Source organism: Ischnura elegans, chromosome 5 (assembly GCF_921293095.1).
Source record: "Ischnura elegans chromosome 5, ioIscEleg1.1, whole genome shotgun sequence".
NCBI classification, from domain to species: Eukaryota; Metazoa; Arthropoda; class Insecta; order Odonata; family Coenagrionidae; genus Ischnura; species Ischnura elegans.
The window spans coordinates 64110579-64123084 of NC_060250.1; the positions used below are offsets into that span (position 1 = coordinate 64110579).

At 37.0% G+C, this 12506-nt stretch overlaps 1 protein-coding gene across 2 annotated transcripts in view; it reads left to right on the top strand.

Moving 5' to 3' along the window:
- LOC124158979 (diuretic hormone receptor-like) overlaps positions 1-12506 on the top strand; it is a 532792-nt gene that overhangs the window by 422628 nt on the left and 97658 nt on the right. The gene's annotated exons all lie outside the window — the stretch shown is intronic.

Below are 12506 nucleotides of genomic sequence, written 5' to 3' on the forward strand. Positions count from 1 at the left end.
TAGTGACCTTATTGCAGAGCCTTATTTCTTGGATAAAATGTATTAGATAAATTACCACATGCATCTAGTTGTTAAAAAAAGTGACTGATAAAGGCTAATGAAACAACGGATCAAGAAGGAATCGAGACTTCTACGAAAATTGATCTTCGTCTACAGCTTAGTACTTCTAACGTTCTCATCACTGTCTCAGTGATGGCAACATTTCACTCGAACACTTTTCCAGTTCAACCAAATGAACTTTTCTTGATATTTTGCACTAATATACCAAGAACACTTAGGGTATCACGGGAGCATTTACTCATAATTGAACTAAAGGGCGTACCAACTTTAAACATATACTGCCCCAGATATGTTCATTTTGATAATCTGAGCCTCTTCTTAAATCGTCAACCGAAAGAAGTATTGGTTTTTTCGTATACATTATATTTAATACATTTTGGCCGTTTTGGTCCTCGATTGGAAGAAGTATATTTATGTACTACATTTTCCAGCGTAATTGACTGTTTACATCAACAATTTTCAAGCAACGATAAAACGAGGAAAAATTATCAGGGTGATATTGAACTGGAGGTCAATACTGCAAATTCTTTAAAATTATTTTCATTCCAACAAATAAAATGAATGTATCGCGTAATTTCCTGAAACACGAAAAGTTCCTAATGCCTCCAAACTAATAAAAAATATAGGAACTTTAATACACCAAAAATATGGAAGTTTTGAAACAGAAAAATGCGTTCAACTGACTCCCAATGACCTAAAACTAGAAAATGCTTAATACCATGCATTTAAGGCCGAAATAAAACAAAAAAGGCCAAGAAACAGGATTCTCAGCTTCCTGATGAATGCATTTCAATTCGACTCCTCCGCTTAATGCGCGAACACGAAGATGTTTTTCATCAGTGTGGGCGCTAAAATTCCCTTCCGAAGAGAAATTTTAAAAAAATCAAGAAGTGCGCCCCCCAACTCCGCACTGAATGCGTACTTTTCCTCCGCTGACACAAAAGGTGGGAAGGAGGAAAAGAAAATATTTTCGAAAGCATTAACATCCTACGTACCTCGGTGACATTCGGGAAAAGTATGCACCGAACCCATCACCCTGGGAGGATGAACGTTAAGTGCTGGAGTACATACGGCCACGAGGAGATCCACCGTATGCAAGCGCTCGACGACGAGGGAGGCCGAACCTCTCACCAAAGTGGCGGAGAAAAGAAGAGAGCCTCTTTTCCTCTCCGCCTCCATTCTTCCGCGAAATGAATAGACCTCATCACGTCCCGACTCCGCTAATACCCCCACTAATATCTCATCCACCTCATCCTTTCATCTCATATCGAGGCGGAGAAAAAACTCGCGCCACGAACCTCTCACCTCGGAAACCATCTTCGCAAGCCACCGCTCGGATGAATGAGGAGCTAATTTCATCCAATGATAATCCCAAAGGGAACGGAAATCGTGAGATGCCGATTGTTTCTCTTCCTCGAGGAATAACGGCATTGCTTGCGGAGAAAGAATGAACAAGTCTGAAATTTTCCTTACATTAGCAGTGAGATTCAGAAAAATTATTATGCATTGCGAAGCATATTTATATCACGGTATCATTGGTTAGGTAAGACGCACTGAATGTATTCACATAAAAGGTAATATCTAGGAATATAAACTATTAAATAAGAATACCCCAGAGGATGGGCAGAATCACAGGACACAAAAAAAAGATATAAAAAAACACTCACAGTAAATTTTCGGTGGCGCATTACCACCTTCCTCAGAGTTAGGTACTGTGAGTGTTTTTCATATCTTTTTTTGTGTCCTGTGATTCTGCCCAACCTGGGGTATTTTTATGTTGTTTATCTCGTCGAGGAACATTTCTAAGTAACTATTAAATAAAAATATAATAAAATTTTCACTGAAGAGTAGAATATCAAACTCGACGTCAGCTAATTAAAATTTTAGATAAAAAATTCCATGTAAATAGATATTCCAGGTAAATAAATAAATTCTCGAAAAATGTTTTAAGCAGGCACAGTAGGCTGTGTAATTAGGATAATCCTCGAGTTCCGTGTTACGCCCATGATTAAGTAATTGAGTCATTTAGGCGTCATTTGAGGTAGCAGATTGGTCCAGATTTTCATTATGTAATGAATATAGCGATATATCTTACATTAGTTTTTATCTTTCCTCAATCAAAGGAAGATACTAGTATGTCCCAGCAGCACATATTGCAGAACTTGCTGCTCTAGAGGCCTTTCTTTGAAACAAGAGAAATAATTTACGGATTAAAAATAATCCTCCCTGGAATGATACTTTTCCTCCATCATGATAATATAGAGCAATAGAGGTAAATATAGAGATAATACGGTGTACAAAAACTCTAAACCGCAAAAAGTATATACTCAACATTTTCCTTGCTTGTTTTATAAATATTTTACATGCCTCAAATATTAAATGGCAATTAAATAAATAAGTAGGTAAAATGGCTCAAATAACGAACTTGTTAGAGGTCTGAAAGTTAAGTAATACTGGTCTTGATACACGGGCAAATAATTTCATTTTCACACTGACCTCAACACATTTTTAGAAATTCAATATTATAACAAATACAATAGGGGCTTTATTTAAAGTTGACTGAAGATATTTCCAGGCTGTTCAATCAACTGTTCCTTATTGATTAGTAAGTATATGATGACATAGCAAAAATTGCATTAGTCATTCCCTGTTTTATGATTTAGTACGTTTGAAACCTGCCAATAATAATACAGGAGTAATTAATTGAAGTCGAATTTCATTACCACAATCTACTCAAAAATATGGCATGATTGATATACTAAGGATTAAGGAGACGTGATTTCGTGTCTTTTTTGGATTAGACCATCTCGAATTAGTCGCCTTAAAAACTCTCTTGGCACTTACGACGCTTGAAGAGTGGTTTTTAACCTTAAAAACTTGGGAAGTCTTTCGCCGGGGATCGGAGAAATAATAATTCCGTTCAGCTTCTGGAATCCTTCGCCTCCTTTCCCCGTTGATGGACGTCTTCTGAGCCCCTAGACCACTCGAATGCGTCCGTTTCAAATCCTCCTCACTCACTTCCTCTTCGCTGAGCCACCAGCCGCCCGCTCGCTTCCTCTCGCAATTTAGACGTTTCCAAAACTCGCAAAAGTTACAACTCCCGCCGCGCCGCCCGGCGGAAAACTCTTGGGACTTGGCTCCCTTCTCCCCTTGTACTCTGAGAACTTTACTTTTCAGACCCTTTTCATACACTCTCACACTTTCTCCATTTCTCTAGTGTTTTCCTGCCGCTTCTGACACAACCCTTCAAACTTCACTCCATCTATTGGCACCCTAATGCCCAGCAGTACTTAGATGTATCAGCTTCAACGAGTGGTATCAACCGAGTACTATCAACTAACATTCAAGTACTCCAAGACGTTATTTTAGGACGGCAGTTAGGATGACCTATATTTTTCAATTGGAGGGATACTACGGGGTCCGAAATCAACCAACGAGGGACAACATACATTCAACATATATGCACGGGAAAAAACTTAAATTCTACAGCATACATTTTGATTTTTAAATTAAATTCATTATATTTGGCGCGTCTGATCTTCAATGTTTGGCATTTAATTCTAACCATACGCTATTTTGTCGATAATTTAAGATCAACACCACTCAGCTCTGTTTGCTGCTGTGCGTAACTCCGTCCATTAAACGATCTAAATATATCACATTGCTGGAATCCTGGTTTTTTATTTTATTTTATTTTATTTTATTTTATTTCACTAAGATCCAAAACTGCGCAAGTGAATCCACAACGGATACGTAGATGTATATAAGCGATGTCCTACAAAATACTGAGAATTTATTCATCCCAATTACAAAGATGGCAACCAGGATCAAAACTAGAGGGGGGGCAAGCCAAGTTCGTTTAGATTGTAACACAGAAAAGGTTAAGGAAACCAAAGTTTCAAAAAATTATAACAGCTCTTTATTACTAAAATCTATTATTTATATTTAAAATGATTTGCTCGGAAATTACATGTTTTAAACTAATATCACTTTTCTTGGATTTAAAGACAATTTGTACAAAACTTTCGTTGAACTAAATTTACTTTTGTTTCTAGGGGGGTCAGCTGCCCCTTCCTGCCCCCCGCTGGGTAGGCCCATGCCAATTTCCATGTTCAGCTAATTTAATGACAATGAATAAATAAATTTGGTATATATTATCTACACCACTCTTATGGTCAATGTAAGCTTTCGCGAGGATATTCAAGTAATCATCCGAGGATTCATGTATTTAACAAAACCACATGTATGATGAATGAATACATATAGTTTGGCATTGCTCTAGCATCATCATAGAATCCATGTTCCTATTTGCCCCATTATTCTATTACTCATTGCAGGACTCCGTTAATAATCAAGAAATTCTTTCGTTACAATCTTAGTTTAGCATAAGTTAGTCCCTCGTAGGAATAAACCCAAACCTCTACTCTACCTCTACTCTTCACCAATTTCCAAAGTCCGCCTTATTCTCCCAGCCTCTTTAAACTTTCCCTTTCTCAAAGGAATAGCCTTTCAAAGCGGATGCAAAGGCTCGGAAAACTTAAGCAACGGAGAGAAACTAAAGATAAACGTGAAAAATGAGGAATTGTCTCCAAAAGGGACACTCCAACGCCCCACACACATTTCGAGTCGAAGAAAGAGGGACAGACAGACCGACACGGAGACAAAAACCACTCACTTTTGACTCCTTTCGTTGGCTTCTTTGGCAATCCATTCACTGGTGGAATACAAGAATGAACGAATTACTGCATTCATCTGTTAATGATGGACCATGCTTCTCATGGCGCGGTCAATTTGATGAGATAATCAAATGTGTCCGGATAAAATTCACCATTCAAAAATTACTGAAGAACGCCTTGAAAAGCATTCCGTTCCCAGTAGACATACATATCGACTGAAATTCAAGGATAATTTCGGAAAATAATATGCATTATAAATCACTGAAACCATTATTTATACAAAGATGGATGCCAGAGATGCATCATGGCAGCAGTAAATGGCGTAGTACTCCTTTCCTCGTGCTTCAAAATACATTAGTTACAAATTTATAAAATAAGGCTGTGCAAATATCGATAAATGAAGAGTTCAACTACTCAAGTAACGTGAAGAAAACTTTCTCACGAGGGAATATTATATATCCAGGAATTTTAAAATAAAAGTATGTTTAATGGAAATAAAAATGTTAAGAAGACCATGCTGACCTAGTGGGTAGAGGCTTGATTAAACAATCTTTGGTTCAAAACCCAGGTAAAGCTATCAGACGTTCCTAAGATAACACCTTTCAATTGCGAGGCGGAACAAAGAAGGGACCTTGCCTTCACACGCCTGTAGGTTATTTTTGGGTGAGCTCTACCATATCCCATTCAAATTAACATTCGGGATAAGCAATCAGTGAAAGACAAACATTTGTACCCATTAGTGATATCTACATCTGCATAATACCATTCAAGCCACCAACAGAGGCGTTTGGCAGGGAGTGAAAAACTGCATAGTATTTTTTAAAGGTAACATAGGAAATAATTTCGACGGAAAATCTACTTTCTACGCCTATTCATAATTAAAGCTCTTTTTTATTGTACTTAAATAACTTACCGCAACGATGTCTCTCGGCGAATGAAGAAACGGTCATTTACACAATGTTGGCGTAATTGATGCTTCATTTTTAAATCCATTATTATTCACAATCTTAACTATTATGCTATAATATTATTAAATGCATAGTTTAAGCATATTAATAGGAATAAAACAAAAACGTCATTCATATTTAAAACGCAACAATTCCAAGATTGAACTGACCAAAATTCCAGGTGCTAGTTTATAAAGGTACTCTAATTGATACACCACGGGCTATGTAAAATTTTGTATCACATTTCATAAAAAAAAAACAAAGTAACAGGGCGGACTGACTTTTTAATCGTGTTAATAAACGCCGTCACTACGTCAGGTGCCGCAATATTAATCTGAATTCCTCATCAAATATGTATCAGACATGATTCCGGGAGCTAAGAATTAAGTAAAAACAGAGAATTCCACATCAAAGTATTACCAACGACGTTAATTCACACGAGGTGCCTAAATCTGAGAGTGCAAGCTCATAATAACGACGGAACACGCTACACATCAAAATCGCTATCAGTTAATGGAATGACGCCTTTTTTACAAGCCAAAGCGTAAAATACGCTCCAAAAGGCATTCCTTCGATTTGAATTAAACCTCCAATGGATACAAAATCGTTCATTGGATGTATTAATGAGATTTACGAAAGGCAGTGCAGTGATGCATGAACATAAAAACAGAGCTTTCCAGTTGACGCATTATTAACAAACGCTTGAGGCTCAAGACCCAACTCTCTCAACTCAGACGGCACATATCCCTCTATTTGCAAAATTATGACCACTCTACATTAATTATAATTGTTTTTTCCTCTGTTGTAAAAAAAAGAAACTAAATCCTTTGCAGATTTAACTATTCAATTGTTTAAAAACTACAGATAACTCCTCCATAACGATTAAATAGAGGTCAGCACGAAGTCAGAAAATTTATTGCTTCCTGAACGTTTATTCAAGACCTCCGTTTTACGACTATAAATCAATTCCTTGGAAGGTTTCTTATAATATAATAGCAACTGTGGTGCACACAAGTACTGATTTTTAATGCATACAAAGAGTCACTACATCAGTTTACCCCACAAAGTACACTGCCACTACATTTGCGTGCGAATGTGCTTAGAAACTATTTCTTGCGTTAATTTAACGGCATCAAACTTTGGATCGCTGAAAATGACTTCAGAAATACAACTTACCAGAACTTTATTATCAACAAAGCTTGAGAGTACATATTACTCAAAAAATCCTTAAGAGAGCAATGTTTACCAGAGAAAATGATTAAGGAAATGAATTATTATAATGGTATTGCTCTAAGGTAACCGAAATTGAACGATGAACCGGGTTTCTCTAAGGAATTTACAGGCCATATAAAAACTCGAGACGTCATCAAATTTACTAGCAATCAATGAAATCCACTTTTCCTCAATAGTTTTCAAGTTTTTCTCTGCCTCTTCAGCCCCACATGATCATAGCCCAATTTTCATAACTTGCTACTCCGATTTTTTTATCCGCAGACTAAATATTTATATGACTCGCTCATAATACTCAAGTTGACGAATAGTAACGCTATAAGTTACGATAAATTACAGACTGACCTGCCTCTCTATACACAAAGTGATATGGTTATTAGGACAGAACCGCACATTTTCTCAGTATCTAAGAGATCGATATATAACTACCTACATCAATGCACTTCGAAAGTAGCCTATAACAAACACTTGGAAGAAGAATTCACCGCCTTGCCGTAATCGTTGCTATATGCTTATTTACATTAACAAATTACTGAGTTGAAATTTTTCAACACTTTATCATAGTCTTAGCAAAATAATTTAGCTTTTAATTCTTACCATCATTATGCTCATCATCGCAAGTTCAAAAGATAAATAATCCAAGAACCCAGCATATTTCGGTAACTTAAAAATATTTGGTTCAATATAAGCATTCCCAAGCGTGCTCTAGGTTAAAAATCATTACGAAACCAAATATACCAAGACATAAATAACAATAATTATTATAAGTACACACCTAAGACCATCCTTGAAGACGATCACTGTAAGATTTATTATTACCGATAAAACAGTCCATAGCAATAGACCTGATCATTAAATTCGCAATGAAACGTACTTGATAGACATTACCGTACCTAATTCGCATAGTATCACGACAGCCTACACCAACCAAATGGGAAAGTATGAAGAACTTAAAGATGAAATTAATAGATTGTGGAAATCAGATAAAGTACATATAATACCAATCATTGTCTCTGCCACAGGAGTAGTGCCTCATTCAATCCATCAAGGTCTTCAAACTATTGGACTGCCGAAAAACTTGTTCATTACGATAAAAATACACCAATTTTAAATACTTGTCGGATTGTCAAAGAATTTTTCAGCACAGAGTAAAAAGACGAGAGTGCTTGGTGATTCCCATACCTCGCCTAAAACCAGCAAAACTGCTGTGAAAAAATTAAATAATAATAATATGATTTATTGTCCTTGGACTCATCCATAAGGATCATTGTGGAGTTACACAACACAATAGAACTCATAATAGAAAAATAACAAAAAGTTACACAAATACGTGAATTCGTATGACAGAGGAGTTAATCTCGAAAAGGTACCGTTTCTCTACATCATGGATTCCACGGTTCAAAGTCGTAGGGAATTCTTCGACGCTTGAAAACCATACGGGGGGCCGTTTTCATTTCGATAGCCTCGCACTACTCGACCTCGCGCTGGCCGGAAAGAGAGAGAGAAAAGCGTAGAACTCCATCTGCGAACTCCGCTCACACACGGAATTTCCGGAGCGACCACGCGGAATTTCTCCCGACCCTTTCCCAGTGCTCCGAAATCGCCCTGTCACAAGAGAAGCAGGTTGCACGGTCGGCTGGAGCTGAAGGCAAAGGGCACAGGCAGAGTAGGTACCCTCACACACCTCCTCGCGAGCCATCGCGAAACTCAACTGTAATGTGGCCTCCACTCTCCGGCCGGGAGAGAGGTTAAGAATGGCGGATTAACACTTCAAAAGTGAAGAGGACGTGATGAAGACGCGATGATGATTGCCAAGGGCGCTCAAAGTCTTCCCTTTTCCCATTCACAGGGATTATGTGCCCGAAGAACAACGTTCACTGAGAGCTTAACTTGGAAGTAATTACAAATGTTCTGCCGAAAAAATCTCGCGTCCAGTTCACGCGCCTTTCACCGAGTTCCTAAATCAAGAGGATATTTTGAAAGCTGCGCTCATGAGACCATGTGCGTCGTCGTACTCAGCCATGCAAGTAAATTTTACCCAAAAAGACGCTTTGTGTGCCTGACTACCAAGAAAAAGTCGATTGTATTTTCCTGACTTTTTTTACTTATTCCATTATAAAAACCCTGAATATTTACCTATAGTGCTTTCAAAAAATTTGTAAGAGAAACCAAAATAGTCACTAGCACCAATACCTCAACCAGCTTCATATAATTCTCTACCGTGGCATCTCACATGAAAAAATCGTGCTATCCCATTGGTTGAATCGATTAGAAACTTTCCTTTTAGAAGTTCAAGACACTATAGCAACTAAATAAGCACTCAATACATCCCCTATTGGGTGATAAAAATTACAATATGTACAAATCAATCTCTAGATATTAAGAAGAAGACTAAAACTATAGCTTGAGGCATATTTGAGAAATAATTTTCATGTCCTCCCTTTGATGGGCCTGATTTAATGTAACTTTATGCTAAAATATTACACACACTATGAGATTTCAATTTAAAGTAATCCGTTTTTTTTTTATTTGTAGTGATCCTCTGATAATTAATCCTCTATTCTAAGAGATTGAGTTACACGAAATATAAATTCGCCAACTCCTATGCGAAAGTGCTAAAAATGATATACATTTTATCACTCGTACTCATGAATACGGTAAAGCACTTTCACTCAAAATGATTGTGACTATACGAATACAAAATATAATTTTTGGCTCCTAGATAAGTGCCCAAAATTCATTAGATATACGAGAGAGAGAACTGTCTCCGGAATAATCGAAATAAACATTCTCTTAGCCAAAAACATATGGATATGAAACTAGAAGGGCTGGAGGGCGATCAGCTTTCTCCATATGATGCTCTTTCATTCCTCAAATTCTTTATAATGGTATTAGAATCTGAGAAATATTTCCTCGAGATTAGTTGCCACGGATGATTACGGAATAAACTACAGTGCTCATCCATTGTTATTTTCAAAGCCATATCCTCGAAATGCTTTTATCCTAATTATTTCATCTTCGCGTTGACATGTCCAGTGAAAAGAACTAGCGCTCAAACCTCCATTTGCGAATGTTCCGAATTTGCGAATTCTAGGCATGCACAACCATCTAAAATAAACCAAATTAAGTGATAAAAAAATCGATGAAACCAAACAAAGAACAAACATAAGAGATAATTTCCAAAGAATTCCTAAATCAATGCTGTCTTGTTAGTTACCACATTACACTCTAAATTCTGATGACTTTTATTTCCTGATAGGCTAGCTAAATTTTAATCTATAAACGCTATTTTAATGCCATTTTACATATATTACTGTCTTCTAAGGTCCTACATTTTCCTAAAAATTTCCCATGAACTAAAAAGTCCTAGGAAACAGAGATGGTTAGTTAACTGACCAAAAAGGGACAGTTTTTACACCAACGGAGTATTTATGGGCAGATTAGAACCTCATGTAGGAATTTATATAATAGCATATTCATTCATTTCAGAATATTTCAACACATTATCATCGAATCGATCAATAGGCATAACATTAATAAATAACATTGGCATGTAAATTCTCTTGGTGGTACAAATACAAATATGATGGTTTAAAAAGATGTTGACTTCAAAGTCCAGACGAAAAAAATAAGGCGTTAAGTATTAATGATAAACAAGATTACTGACGACCAGTAGATATTACCATTTCCAAACCAATGAGTCCATCATTTGAATCACAGTGATTGAAAATTGCAACGAAATCTAAACTGAAAGCAGAATGTGAGTGATTAATGCATGACACCAACGTGACATGAGGGAAGATGCACATCACAGACCGAATCGCAATACGATTTGATTTCATGCACCAAAAGCAAGCTCACGCCGCCCTATAGAGTCACTTTTAGTTCACGATACCGCAGTAGTGAACTTTAGGGCGTTTGATTTCAACTTCAATGACGCCAAGGAAGATTATATCTCCACACCATAGTATCAAAGGGTGAGGCAAGCAAAAGAATACCGCTGCCACACTCACAGGCTGCCGCATGAGCATACTAAGGAGTAATAATTCCCTCCATAGTAAAATATTCCTGTTATTTTGGTGCTTTGGGAAAAACATCTAATGTCACTGTGAGTCATGTATCACCCTAAATTTTGAAATACCCGGAGTAAGTTCTATATTGCAAAAAATTAAATTAAACAAAAACACAATTCATCATCGTATGTCGCCCGAACGAACTGCGAATACTTTTTGTAAATGTCAGCTATCACAAATCCATTCATCGCTTTTAAGTACAAATTATTTCACATGAATAACATTATCTGGCTGCAATTAAACATTCGCTTTTGCAATTGAGCGAGGGAATCTCACAAGATACTATCCCAAATTTGTCCGGGATAAAAACATCTGAAAACGATTTTTTAATATAAAAATCTACTACAACGTTGACCAAAGCCCATATTACCATAGATAACCGTCGAACTTACCATATTTATAAATACACTCTGAATACGTTAAAAATACCCATAAACCAATGCATTGCGAAAGAGTAGCTGTGACCAGGGTGTTTCGTGTTCGTCAAACCAAAAAATGGACAATGATAAATTTTAACGCTTACATACTTGGAATAAGCTGTAAACAAGTGATACGAGAAAGATATGGTAATTCAACAAATAAAATACAAAAACAAGTTCGGTGATTAAATAGATTGTTCTAGAAGTCAATACACCTGTTATTTACTAATTATGATTCAGTTACTCCTCTTCCAAGTGTAACAGAAAAGATAAAATAACATGGATGGAATGTTGGTGGTTGCTTTCAGGAAATGCTGTGTAGGTAACATTATCTGCTCGACGTTTCACTCCTCCTACTGGGAGGGTTTTCAAGAGAATGGGAGGGAGCGACCATTTATTCACAGACTTCGCCTTAATGTTTTGCTTCTCTCGAGGAAATTAGCATTGAAACTTTATAAATTGATAGATTTTTATTATCACGAACACGATTTTAGATTGACCATAAACAGCCATCAATCGTAGAATTGATTTAACGCAGCTCTCTATTCAATTCTCCCATCGACTAATCTTTAAACACCTACATAATTCTACTTCTTTACGTCACGAGCAGATAATGTTACCTACGCAGAATTTCCCAAAAGCAACCACCAACATTGACAAAAGTATCTGTGAAAATCTACGTACAAAAACATGGATGCACACTCAAACAAATATGTTTAGGAATACAATTTTCGCTACGACTCTATGGGGACAAAGTAAAGATTCAGCCACAGTTAAAGTACTCCCATAACACCCACTATATGTTCTCGCACGCTGATTCCACCCTAAGGTTGATTTGGATAGATTAGGGTCGAGCTACCAGCAGGCTAAGCCATAAGCGTGTGTGATTCGCAAATTCAGAGCAGAGGGACCAGATCTTCTCCCAGGACCTGGGAGCCCTATGGCTTCATCCAAGAATTAATCCGAGGGCCCTTGGATCAGTAATTCGATGCTCCAGATACACGGCCTTGGACCAACACTCTCCCATACTGTTTTCAAAATACACGCATAAATTGCTTATTTCACTCCTACACAGGTTTTAGGATGGTGATCTCATATCCT